A 14,340-nucleotide genomic window follows, 5' to 3' on the forward strand; every position below is an offset into this window, starting at 1 on the left:
GAATAAAATTCTTGTGGTTCCTCAAAATGTTGGGATTGGTGATTATAGAGGGAATTCGGTTGAGTATAAGCTAGTGTCGAATTGTAATCCCCAATTAATGTTTCGAGGTTTGGATCGTAAGTTTCTTGTGGTTCCTCGAAATGTTGAGATTGGGAGTTGCAGAGGTAATTTGGGTGAGAATGAATTGGTGGCGCATCATTGAAATTCTCCAATAGTATTTCGAGATCGGATTTATAGAATCCAGGTGATTCCTCGAAATACTGGAGGTGGGGGTTATAGAAAAAGTTTGGGTGATACATAGTAGTAAATGAAAAGAAAGAAAAAAATGCCTTAGTCTCTACGGTGTAACTAAAAGAGTTACGATATCGACTTGAATAGTCCCCGGCAACGGCGCCAAAATCTTGATCGCGACTTTGCGTGTCTATTAGTCGGGATAACTGCAAGTGCACAGTCGTGTCGTGTAGTTTTAAAAGATATCGAATCCACAGGGACTATAAATTGACCTACCGTTATCTAAAGTTACTATGTAAAGCTAAGGCTAATGATATTTGGGTTTTTTATAAATGGGGAAACTAAAATCTTAAATCTAGGTAAAAATATAATAACAAACGGATATCAGTATGTATTTCATCTAACTTAGGTGATCCGAAGTTCCATTGGCCAGATTCTAATTAAATCAAAGATCTTTACTAACTATGTTATTTAAAAGTCCTCGTCTCAAACTTTCGCTCTATTGATTTAGACTACGATCCTAACTCTTAATGTACGCTTTCGCCATCCCACCAGATTTAGAAACGCTTTTTGAAAACAACGTAATTAATAAAATGCCTATTTTATGAAGTCGTTATCTACTTAAATCCCCTAATCTCAAACTCTCGCTCTGTTGACTCGGAACATGCTAATATCCCTAACGTACGCATTCGCCATCCCGCGCGGGTTTAAAAACACTTTTTGAAAGTAAATAAGTTCTAATTAGTTTTAATACGCTTTCGCCATCCTTAAAACTAATGTCCTATGTCTACTATCCAGTTAAAGATCTCAAACTTTCGCTCTACTGATTTTAACCTTTGACCGTCTTAACCCCTCAAACTTTCGCTCTATTGGTGTTAAGACTTACTAATTAAATTAGACATACAAACAAAAACAAGTGATATTTAATAAAACATAATTAAGCCAATTTATTTCGGATCCCTACGGTTAAATTACTTTACATACCGACATCTAAATAAATTAGCCAGACATACTTAAAGAAACAAACATGAAATTATAATTATTAAAGATGGAATTATAATTATTAAACATGAAATTATAATTACTAACCATATTATAATAATAATGATAAAACAATATTATAAGAACATAAAACTAAAATAATTGCAAATAAATAAACCTGGAAGTAAAGCAGACGAAATAAACTTGAATTAAATTGCGAACAAAACAAATCTTGAAACTTGAATGAAGCTTTGAAATAATGTCGGCAAGATTGTGATCCAAGAGTACATAAATTGTAGGCCTAAAACTAATGGTGTGGTAGTTCCTCAATGTGAGAAACTACCACTTTTACAAAGTGATAATATATGCCTAAAACTATGAACAGCGCTTCCGCGCCTAAAACTTGGATCCCTTCAAATGAATGCTAAGACTCTTTATATAGTGAATGGAAGTGGGAGTTATCACGTGAGAAAGAGTGGGATAGTGGGAAGTTGAGAAAATCATGGGGTGAGTGGACTTGGAATTGTTCACGAAATTAATGGAGAAAGTGGCGGGGTCCACGTGCTTTTGGAGACGGGCGTCTCTTAGTGGGCTTGGAGCTTGGGGACGTGGCAGTGGACTGGAGACGGGCGTCTCCACTTTTTGGGGGAGAGCCTTTGAACGACTTGAGACGTGCGTCTCAAGTGGGGAAGATCTAGGAGGCAGCTGGAGACGTGCGTCTCCTTTTGGTGAGGTGGCGTAGAGACGTTGGAGACGTGCGTCTCCACGTGCTGGAATGACTTGGGCCACGCGCAAATGGCTTCTTCGTGGGCTGGACTTGTAGTTTGCACAATTGGGCCTTCTTTGCACCCCTTTCTTGCTTCATCACCCCTTTTCCATCTTTTAGGCACAAATAGTAGTGATTTTAGCTCCATTTCTTTCCTTTTCACAAATAGTCTCAATATGAGCGTAAAACCTGAAAACATAGAAAATACCGGCATAATACCAACATAAAGCAACATAATTAAGATAAAATAGGGAAATAATCATTGTAAATCAAGCCAAATATGTGATACATTTTCGTGTTATCAAATACCCCCACACTTAAACCATTGCTTGTCCTCAAGCAATCAACCACACGGTAAAAGAAAATGATTAAGCAAGGCTTTTGAAACAAGGGCACGACACGACTCCTAGTCATACGTGGTTGCTAGGCTAAGGTTAGATCGATAGGTACTAAATGCCAACACCAAGGATACCGTAACGACACAATGTTCAAAAACTCCCTCCTTATACAAACCAATTCGAATTATGCCATTATAACTCAACCTATATCTCTCGTTTTTCTTTCACTCTTTTCATTCAAGCGCAATCACATTAAGCCCGTTATCCGTGCACGCACATAGTAGGGGAAATCGGTTAGCGACTATGATCCTTTTCTTTTCTTTAGCACGGGGTTCTGGTTTTTTAAATGGTGAAGCCCCATCTTTCCCAACTGCGGTTGTGGGGGATCGAACTGTAGTCCACCCTACCAAGCCCAGTACCAGTGACCTCTAGCCCAACCAACAGTGGGTGCTAAATATTAAATCCTTATTGGCTTAACAACCGTTGGGCTAAATGACCGGGTGAGGGTCACCTAACTTAGAAGGTTATTCTTCAATTAAATCATTTAAAAAAAACAGGATCATTCACTTATATTCATCGACTCCCTACGTAGTTTGTGCTTAAGATGGTGCCGACTGCTAATATAAACTACTTAAGAGCTACTTTGAAAACTTGATCCTAAGGTCTCGACATAATGGGCATCCAAATTGATATCACATAATGAGGGGGTTTAGGGTGTCAGGACAGTATCGATGTTATTGAAACATTCCCAAGTCTTTCTAACAATGCCTAAAGTAGGACAACCTCTATACTCTCAGAGTGTGTACGCCATGCATCAAAAGGAAAATAATTTTGTTGGTGGAATAAAATTTTAAATTTCGGGGAAATTTGATAACAACAGAAAATCATATATAAAGACTTGACAACATAACTAGAAAACAATAAAGCAACAAATGAAAGCGGTAAAGCTTCTCCCCCACACTTAAACCAAACATTGTCCTCAATGTTTCGATCCAAGGTGGAGAAGAAAAGACAGAACCTATATGGATGCTACAGGCGTTCCATCATGACCAAATCCACTCCGCGTCCGGAGGAAATACCTTTTCCTATCATGCTCATCAATTGTGTCACCACCAGCAGCAACACTCGTAGGAATGTGCGTGGAGACCCATTCATCTTTGAGATGATCGTCTATAGATTTTTCGCCTAGATATGGCCGAGATGTGACAAGCGATCCATATCTTTATTATCTGCAAGTTCAAACGATAAAAGGAAAACATTAAACTGAAAACTCGTGGGTTGCCTCCCACGCAGCGCTTTGTTTAACGTCAATAGCTCGACGGCTTAAGAGTGCAAGCACTCAAGGTGGTTCTCTCGAGAATGACTCCTCGGTTGAACTTTTAGCAATCCTTGTTTTCCATGGCCACTTATCAAGCCATCTCACATATCCCTCACCTTTTCTTTTCTTTCTTCTGTGGGGTGGTTCTTTCTTCTGAACTCGCGGTGGTGGTTCTGGATCTATCTTGAGTATCAGTTTTTCGAGTTCAGGCTTAGTGATATTATCCACCACCTCAAAGGTTAACCTTACCATCTTATCACTAATGATATCCTTAGTTTCATGGTCGTCTAAATTTCTCTTTTTATGCAAGACTTCAAATAAGGGTGCATTAGTGTGGATATTTTCCAATACTTTCACATACATTATGGATTTGGAGTCTACCTTAGCTTCCACAAAACTTTGCGGGAAAGAAATCGGTGGGGTATAGGGAAGAGGAATAACAATAGGTGTTTCCCTCTCTACCTCTTCTACAACCTCCCTTTCAGATGGTGTTGGTGGATTTTTCTCAATCTCCACTCTTTTCTCACTAGAACTCTTCTCAACCACATCATCACTCTCCTCGATCTCATAATCACTCTCCTCAATCTCATTACCACTCTCCTCAGGAATTTCAATTTGTTTTTCACTAACGGTTGTTTCCATATACTCCTCAAGTAAGTGTCCTAGCGACTTTTGTTCAAGTTGGGAAATTTGAGTTTCTAATGCCATGTTGTGAGTCGCGAGGGACTCAACCATAGTGGTCAGTTGCCTAAGGGTTTCATTGTTTTGAAGACTTTGGTTGATAAACTCTTGGTTTTGGACGGTTTGTGTCTCTACAAAGTGCTCCATCATGGCTTCTAATCTAGAGTGAGTTAGCGTCTCGTCGGGATCCTCCATTGATGTTTCGAAGTTAAAATTATGGGATTCTTGAGGTTCTTCAAATGGAGTTAGCATGGCGTTTTGTGTTCCTCAAGGTGCTTCGTCGTCATAGATTCTAGCCTAGAGAGAGTTTGTGCTTCAATGAATTCCTCCATTAATATTTCGAGGTTGGATATATGATAATCTTGCGACTCCTCAAAATGTTGGGCGTGGTGATCGTAGAGGAAATTTGGTTGATGATGAGTTTGTGTTCCATTGAAATCCTCTATTAATGCTTCAAGGTTAGAGTTATAGGATTCTTGTGGTTCCTCGAAGTAGGTTGGCGTCGCATTTTGTGTTTCCACAAAGTGCCTTGTCATCATAGATGTTTCATTAAAATTTTCCATTATTATTTCGAGGTCGGATTTATGGGATTCTGGCGACTCCTCGAAATATTGATTGTGGTGATCGTAGAGGAAGTTCGGTTGAGGATAGGTTTGGTTGGAATAAAATTCTTGTGGTTCCTCAAAATGTTGGGATTGGTGATTATAGAGGGAATTCGGTTGAGTATAAGCTAGTGTCGAATTGTAATCCCCAATTAATGTTTCGAGGTTTGGATCGTAAGTTTCTTGTGGTTCCTCGAAATGTTGAGATTGGGAGTTGCAGAGGTAATTTGGGTGAGAATGAATTGGTGGCGCATCATTGAAATTCCACAATAGTATTTCGAGATCGGATTTATAGAATCCAGGTGATTCCTCGAAATACTGGAGGTGGGGGTTATAGAAAAAGTTTGGGTGATACATAGTAGTAAATGAAAAGAAAGAAAAAAATGCCTTAGTCTCTACGGTGTAACTAAAAGAGTTACGATATCGACTTGAATAGTCCCCGGCAACGGCGCCAAAATCTTGATCGCGACTTTGCGTGTCTATTAGTCGGGATAACTGCAAGTGCACAGTCGTGTCGTGTAGTTTTAAAAGATATCGAATCCACAGGGACTATAAATCGACCTACCGTTATCTAAAGTTACTATGTAAAGCTAAGGCTAATGATATTTGGGTTTTTTATAAATGGGGAAACTAAAATCTTAAATCTAGGTAAAAATATAATAACAAACGGATATCAGTATGTATTTCATCTAACTTAGGTGATCCGAAGTTCCATTGGCCAGATTCTAATTAAATCAAAGATCTTTACTAACTATGTTATTTAAAAGTCCTCCTCTCAAACTTTCGCTCTATTGATTTAGACTACGATCCTAACTCTTAATGTACGCTTTCGCCATCCCACCAGATTTAGAAACGCTTTTTGAAAACAACGTAATTAATAAAATGCCTATTTTATGAAGTCGTTATCTACTTAAATCCCCTAATCTCAAACTCTCGCTCTGTTGACTCGGAACATGCTAATATCCCTAACGTACGCATTCGCCATCCCGCGCGGGTTTAAAACACTTTTTGAAAGTAAATAAGTTCTAATTAGTTTTAATACGCTTTCGCCATCCTTAAAACTAATGTCCTATGTCTACTATCCAGTTAAAGATCTCAAACTTTCGCTCTATTGATTTTAACCTTTGACCGTCTTAACCCCTCAAACTTTCGCTCTATTGGTGTTAAGACTTACTAATTAAATTAGACATACAAACCAAAAACAAGTGATATTTAATAAAACATAATTAAGCCAATTTATTTCGGATCCCTACGGTTAAATTACTTTACATACCGACATCTAAATAAATTAGCCAGACATACTTAAAGAAACAAACATGAAATTATAATTATTAAACATGGAATTATAATTATTAAACATGAAATTATAATTACTAACCATATTATAATAATAATGATAAAACAATATTATAACATAAAACTAAAATAATTGCAAATAAATAAACCTGGAAGTAAAGCAGACGAAATAAACTTGAATTAAATTGCGAACAAAACAAATCTTGAAACTTGAATGAAGCTTTGAAATAATGTCGGCAAGATTGTGATCCAAGAGTACATAAATTGTAGGCCTAAAACTAATGGTGTGGTAGTTCCTCAATGTGAGAAACTACCACTTTTACAAAGTGATAATATATGCCTAAAACTATGAACAGCGCTTCCGCGCCTAAAACTTGGATCCCTTCAAATGAATGCTAAGACTCTTTATATAGTGAATGGAAGTGGGAGTTATCACGTGAGAAAGAGTGGGATAGTGGGAAGTTGAGAAAATCATGGGGTGAGTGGACTTGGAATTGTTCACGAAATTAATGGAGAAAGTGGCGGGGTCCACGTGCTTTTGGAGACGGGCGTCTCTTAGTGGGCTTGGAGCTTGGGGACGTGGCAGTGGACTGGAGACGGGCGTCTCCACTTTTTGGGGGAGAGCCTTTGAACGACTTGAGACGTGCGTCTCAAGTGGGGAAGATCTAGGAGGCAGCTGGAGACATGTGTCTCCTTTTGGTGAGGTGGCGTAGAGACGTTGGAGACGTGCGTCTCCACGTGCTGGAATGACTTGGGCCACGCGCAAATGGCTTCTTCGTGGGCTGGACTTGTAGTTTGCACAATTGGGCCTTCTTTGCACCCCTTTCTTGCTTCAGCACCCCTTTTCCATCTTTTAGGCACAAATAGTAGTGATTTTAGCTCCATTTCTTTCCTTTTCACAAATAGTCTCAATATGAGCGTAAAACCTGAAAACATAGAAAATATCGGCATAATACCAACATAAAGCAACATAATTAAGATAAAATAGGGAAATAATCATTGTAAATCAAGCCAAATATGTGATACATTTTCGTGTTATCAATTCTGTTGAATATACATAACCTTAGAATCTTTCTTATACAATTGGGGTTTCACAGAGACTATGCAGCGGAAAAAAATCATACTTCAACATAATTCACACAATGCTTACTTCAAGTGTTAGTTGTGAGCATGACAACTACGGATTGATTGCTACTCAACCCTGCATAATGCTTTCTTCTGCACCAAGCAACAGACTAGACCTAAACAAAATCCTGACCTGATAAATTCACATATATATAGAGGTTACCTTATCAATATCTTCACTCCCGCATGAAGGTTTTGATGCCATTCTTCTCTATCCATAGATACCGGCTGAATTAGTTCTGAAATTCAAATTCTTCACTCCCGCATGAAGTCTTTGGATTTAGCACTCCCTTGTTCTGGCATCACAGCTCTAGGTCAGGTTGGTCTAATCCTCCACATATAGGTCCATCCTCCACTTCAAGGTACCATACAATATGAACATTCCTTGTTCAAACAATCTTCTACCTTTACCACAACCAGAATGTGTCCCTCATGGATCTCGTCCAGAAATAGATAGGATGCATGCTCTGATACCAATTGAAATTATAGTATGACAGGCTCAGGATGTCATTCATGATGTCAAGACATCTGATCTGTTATTCATGTAGCATAGGCAGAACATAAAGATCCCCCAACTTTTAATTACCCCTAAGAAGGAGTCAATGAGAACTGGGATAACATATGTTGAGTCAACATAACCAGATTGTAAATTTTATATGGTTCTGTAAAGGAACAGCTAACACTTCTGATCCTGATGTTATACATGATGTCATAACATCGAAGAATGAACAAACAACACAATGAAGAAGATAAATAACACACTTAATTGTTAACCCAGTTTGGTCTAACTACCTACTCTGGGGGCTACCAAGCGAGGAAGAAGATTTCACTATCAGTAGTACTATTTTATGTAAGCAACCTCTGGGTTACAAATAAACAACCTCTGGTTTACCTAGTCACTACCCAACGCAACCTTTATCTTAGACATCCGTCCAAGACAAGAGAACATCTGCTCACTCCCTTGTGATACCTAACTGTTACAACCCTGCAACAGCTATTTACACAATTAACAATGAACAATAACTTGATCTTGTTTCACACCTTCAATCAAGAACACAATACTCGACTCTTACCTACAGGTTTCGAGTGAGAACAATCACTTCTCTTACCTACAGGTTTCGAGAAGGACATGGCGGCCATTCCACAACCTGGGTGGTCTACCTATAGAAATCCTAATGACTACATCTTTTCTAAACAAGGTTTTCTATAAAAAACTAGGTTACAAAGGTTTCTATTTATAACCTATTCCCAATTGGACTTGGGCTTACAAATCGCAGCATTCCTTGTGGTTACAAACCTGCAGAAATCTTCTGCTACAATCAAGTTCTTTTTAATCATGAGTTTCCTAATTTATCTTCTAAATTAGAAACTGGTGAATCTTCAATCTTCTGATCTGATTCTTCCTGAATCTTCAATCTTCTGATCTGATTCTTCCTGAATCTTCAATCTTCTGATCTGATTCTTTAATATTCTTTTGACCTTTAAATTTGGGCCACATAAGATTACAAAATATTCCATGAATATCCTATATCTGTTGAGTAACAAACTTTATCTTCCTTCCAGTTCTACAGGCGCGATGTCATGAGTTGATGTCATGACATTCTATATAACATCTTGCTTGTATCTGTTTTGTTCTTTTATATTTGCAAGATTACACTTTGTATTACCTTTTGCTGCTATCAAATGTTTTAGCCAAACATAGATGCCAATCAGACAATAATACAGAGCAGAGCATCAACAGGTTTCATTTAATGCGCAGATATTATGATATAAGTCTTATACAGGATTCATCAGAAAAAGAGTACAACAACTACATCAGAAACTGGCTCAGATATGAAATCAATCATCAGAAGATTAACAAAGCTAAACATCATTCATCAGATGTTCTGATTAAGAATACGTCAAACAAGCCAAAATCAGCAAATCAGAAGTTAAGAAGCCACAATGAAGAACAAGATCATTTAGAAGAATATGCAACAACAACAGTATCACAAGAAGCTAGATTTCAATAAAACAATCTTCAAAGTGTTAAACAGCAATATCAAAGCTCACATACAACAAGCACAGAATCAGAAAGTACATTAGAGGCTTCAAAGAAAATGAACAAATCAGCTACAAGAAGCTTTGCAAAATCAAAAGATCACGCACGTAGAAAGATCATAAGTTCTGAAGCTACAAGTTCTGAAGCCAAAATGCAGTGACATACAAAATGCAAACAGCAAAAAAAGTCACACGTGAACTAGAAGATAGACTACAGCTCAGCATACAAATTGAATAAAACACAAGAGCTCAGAATCTAAGGGAGAACTGTTACAAGCATCATCATTAGATAAACGGTTCTAACAGTTAATTAGAACAACTCCTAAGGATGATTAAAAGAAGCAAGCCACGTGCAGCGCATGCGGAAGACAAATAAGCACGCTATCAATAGTAATCACCTTGTTGAAGATAAGGCTCTATCACGAACACGTGCAGCCAATCAAAACAAAAGCGTTCAATACCATCTTCAACCAGAATGCAACGGCTACATTCCAATGCTAACCACTCATCAAGCTATAAATAGAGTCAAACTTCAAACTTGAATATAGTGTGTGTGGTATTCATCTATCCATCCACCTATCCAAAATGGAGAGTGAGTGATCAGCCATCTCGTGTATGGATCCGGAGAGAAAAAGAGAATATCCAGTGAGGATCATCTATGGAGAAAGGATCAAGAGTGCAACCAAAGAAATATTTTACACAAGAGAAGAGAATGAATTTGCATGATGCATATCTGCATTTGTAGATGAAGCAACTGAGTATGAACACTTGATTGAAGAAATATGAACACATGCATCAGACGATACAAAAGGCAACACATACTATGTATGTGATAAGTAACAGTGTTGATATACAATGATCATATGCCTGTATAATACAAGAGAGAGAAAATGTGTCAGAAATAAAACACACATCAGAAGATACACAAGATGTAACTCATACTATGTATGTGATCATCCACAGTGTTGTTATACACCAAACACATGCCTATGTGATGGAAATGGAGAGCATAAACGTGAAAGTTGGCTAGCTAATTCAATTGTTCCATTAAGAGGCAACATACACTATGTGTATGATGATTAAATGATGCAATACACATCGTATGCCTACCATGAAGAATCTCTAAAAGGATGAAGAAGAAAACCTGTATGCTATGCAGAATGATCCAATAAGGAGAAATGAAGACATCCAAGAATACTTGATCAAGCAATAAATTGATCATGTTGAAAGACAAAGGGAGCTGAATACACTAAGTTGTTGCTCGTAGAATGTTTCATGTTTACTGATGTTGATCAATGTGTCATCAGTTGTTATCAGCTTAATGATCAGTATTGAAGAAGAAGACCAAGATCAAGATAAAAGCAACCTACATAAGAGCTACTCCTCTTTATCTGCTTTCAGAAGAAAAGGATCTCATCCAGAAGTTCAAGAATAGAAGGCTACAAGTTTATTTGTTATTCTTGTATTTAATTGTAAAACACATAGAGTTGTTGATTGTAGTGTGTTATAGCTTAAGAAACTTCTGATAGATTGTTTAGTGATAACACGAATTTATACCATATATTCAGCTTAAATTCCATAAATATTATTAGCATTTTCATTCAATTATATTATTTTATTATGATATTGTGCGGGTATTTGCGATGTTTCAGGTATTATGTTCATGTTAAGGATTATTTGTGAAAAGAAGAAGAAATGGAGCAAAATCATTCATATTGATCCAAGAGAAGAAAGGAGAGGTGCTGAAGCGAATAGAGGGTGCAAAAGAAGGCCCAAAAGCAAAATGGTAGAAGCCCAGCCCACAAAGGAGCTGAAAGCAACTACCTCAGCACGTGGAGACACTCGTCACCAAGGGCCCTAGCCACATCACAAGGTGGAGACGCCTGTCTCCAACCTCCCTTAAAAATCTCCACTTGAGACGCACGTCTCAAGTCGTTCACCAAGTCAAGCATAGAAAGTAGAGACGCATGTCTCAGCGCCGATTGAAGAGGGTACTACATTTACGGAAGAAAAAGTGCTTCGTGAGAGAGAGAAAGCTACCACTACTAAACTATAAAAGGAGACCGATAATTCATTATTAAGGGCTCGAATTTCTGCAACGAAACTCTGCCAAATTTATTTTCTGAACGCATTATTTCCTTCGCATTTTAATTCTCAGCATTCTTTTCTCACAGCAATTTCTACAGCGGAAATTGTTGTGAATTTTCAATAAATCTAACCTTACGTTGGATTTAGTATTTTTTTTTATTCCTTGCTTTAATATTTTTATGCCGAATAATTCTCTGAAGAACGATACAACCGACCTGTGGTGGAAATTCAAGTACTCCAAGATTCAAGATTTTATTTCAGATTTGTATTATTCAGGTTTCTTATTTACTGCTTTAATCATATTCCTTTGCATGTTATATTGTATGCCAATTGATATGCCTATTATTATGAATCGAACCGATTTATGCATGTTTAACCGTATCAATATGTCTGGCTAATTTATTTAGATATCGGTATGTAGAGTAAGTTAACCGTAGGGATCCGAAATATTTTGGCTTAAATATGTTTTATTAAATATCACTTTTTTTTGGTTTTATGTCTAATCTAATTTGCTAAGGTTTTAAAATCAATAGAGCGAGAGTTTGAGATTTTAGGACTGATAAAGGTTAAAATCAATAGAGCGAGAGTTTGAGATATTTAACTGGATAGTAGTCATAGAACATTAGTTTTAAGGATGGCAAAAGCGTATTAAAACTAATTAGAATTTATTTGTTTTCAAAAAGTGTTTTTAAACCCGATGCGGGACAGCGAGAGCGTACATTAGGGAATACTAGAATGATCCGAGTCAACAGAGCGAGAGTTTGAGACTATGAGATTTAAGTAGATAACGTCTTCACAAAGCAAGCATTTTATTAAATATGATGTTTTCAAAAAGCTTTTCTAAATCTAATAGGATGGCGAGAGCATACATTACGAGTTAGGATAGTGGTCTAAATCAACAGAGCGAGAGTTTGAGAAAAGGACTTTTAAGCGACATAGTTAATAGAGATTTTTAATTAAATAAGAACCATGGCCAATGGACCTTCTGATCACCTAAGTTAGACAAAATACATACTGATATCCATTTATTATTATATCCTTAGAATTAATATTTTAATTTTCCCGTTAGAAACAACAAAATATTTGTAGCCTTAGCTTTACATAGTAATCTTAGATAACGGTAGATCGATCCATAGTTCATGTGGACTCGATATCTTTTAAAACTACACGACACGACTGTGCACTTGCAGTTATCAGATTTATAGACACGTAAAGTTGCGATCAAGTTTTTGTCGCCGTTGCCGGGGACTATTTAAGTCGATATCGTAACACGCTGTTACACCGTAGAGACTAGGGCAATTTTATTCCTTTTCTTTGAACGATTGTATGCTAAATACTCGTTTACAAGGAGGGGAATTAATACAACGAATTAACAAAATCGAACATTTTATTAACGTAAGACGTCGAATTCATCATCTTCCCGAAGTAGAACCAATTCCAGTTTCTCAGGAATTGATCTTTGCTGATCAACCAACCCCAAAGTTAGAGATGGTTGCTCTTCGTCCTCTTAGAGACTATGCCGCTCCTTCACATGTTGAACCGCACTCAAGTATCGCACCACCTATGATTGAGGCAAACAATTTCGAACTGAAACCTTCACTGGTGCATGCTGTCCAACAGAACCAATTCTCTGGAAGCCCTGCAGACGTTCCTAATCTCCATTTATTCGTGTTCGTGCAATACGCCGACACTGTCAAAGCTAACAATGTTAGTCCCAAAGCTATTTAATTACGTATCTTTCCTTTATCCTTGAGAGATAGAGCTAGAGCATGGCTTCAATCCTTACCCTCTAATTCCATAACAACTCGGGATGAATTGAAAAGAGTTTTCTTAGCAAGATATTTCCCGACTAGCAAAACTGCAATGCTAAGAGGTCAAATCAACGGATTTACCCAAAATGACAACGAATCACTCTTCGAAGCTTGGGAACGATATAAAGACATGGTAAGACTATGCCCCCATCATGGACTTGAACCATGGCTGATCATCCATACTTTTTATGGTGGTCTACTTTTTAACACTAAAATGACCATAGATGCCGCTGCTGGCGGAGCTCGGATGGACAAACCTCATGATGAAGCGTATAACCTCATAGAAAACATGGCACAGAACCATTACCAATGGGGAGGAGAACGAATTGGGGTAGAGAAATCCCAAACCAAAGGAGGAATGTACGAAGTAAGTGGTATAGACCGTGTTAACGCTAAAGTAGACGCTTTAACTCAAAAGATTGAGAACTTAACCATCACTCCTGCAGCCACCGCGGCTGCTGTAGCTCCTAACTGTGAGATATGTGGATTAGCTGGACATGTCGTTTTCGAATGCCAACTTTTAATAGGTATTCCACCTGATCAAGTGAACTACGCTCAGGGAAACCCTTACTCAAACACATACAACCCTAGATGGAAGAATCATCCAAACTTTTCCTATAAGAACAAAAATGCGTTGTACGCACCTGGACAAGCACCTGCTGTCCCACCTGGCTATCAAAAAGCACCCGTAGCTGCTCCAAATGCCCCTAGGAAGTCGAATCTAGAAATAATGATGGAAATCTTTATAGCTTTCCAACCACAAACTAACAAGGACTTCCTAAATCAAAACATTCACAATAGTGAGCAACTAAAACAATTAGAAAACAAAGTAGACGCTTTAGCTACACATAACAAAATGCTAGAAACACAAATTTCCCAAGTAGCTCAACAACAAGCACCTACCGCTGCCCTTGCTGGCACGTTTCCCGCTAAACCACAACCTAATTCTAAAGGACATGCGAATGCGATTACACTACGAAGTGGAACAAACTACGATGTACCTATCGATCCTAGAACTCAAAACGTACCCATGTCACAACAAGAGCCAAAGGAAACTAAAAAG

At 37.8% G+C, this 14,340-nt stretch overlaps 1 non-coding gene across 1 annotated transcript; it reads right to left on the bottom strand.

Moving 5' to 3' along the window:
• Positions 1-13,329: 13,329 nt before the first annotated feature.
• Positions 13,330-13,436, bottom strand: LOC131631666 (small nucleolar RNA R71). Its single transcript, XR_009292775.1, has one exon. It is a non-coding gene; the product is annotated as a small nucleolar RNA R71 (small nucleolar RNA).
• Positions 13,437-14,340: the final 904 nt, after the last annotated feature.

This window comes from Vicia villosa, unplaced genomic scaffold (genome assembly GCF_029867415.1).
Source record: "Vicia villosa cultivar HV-30 ecotype Madison, WI unplaced genomic scaffold, Vvil1.0 ctg.000856F_1_1, whole genome shotgun sequence".
NCBI classification, from domain to species: domain Eukaryota; kingdom Viridiplantae; phylum Streptophyta; class Magnoliopsida; order Fabales; family Fabaceae; genus Vicia; species Vicia villosa.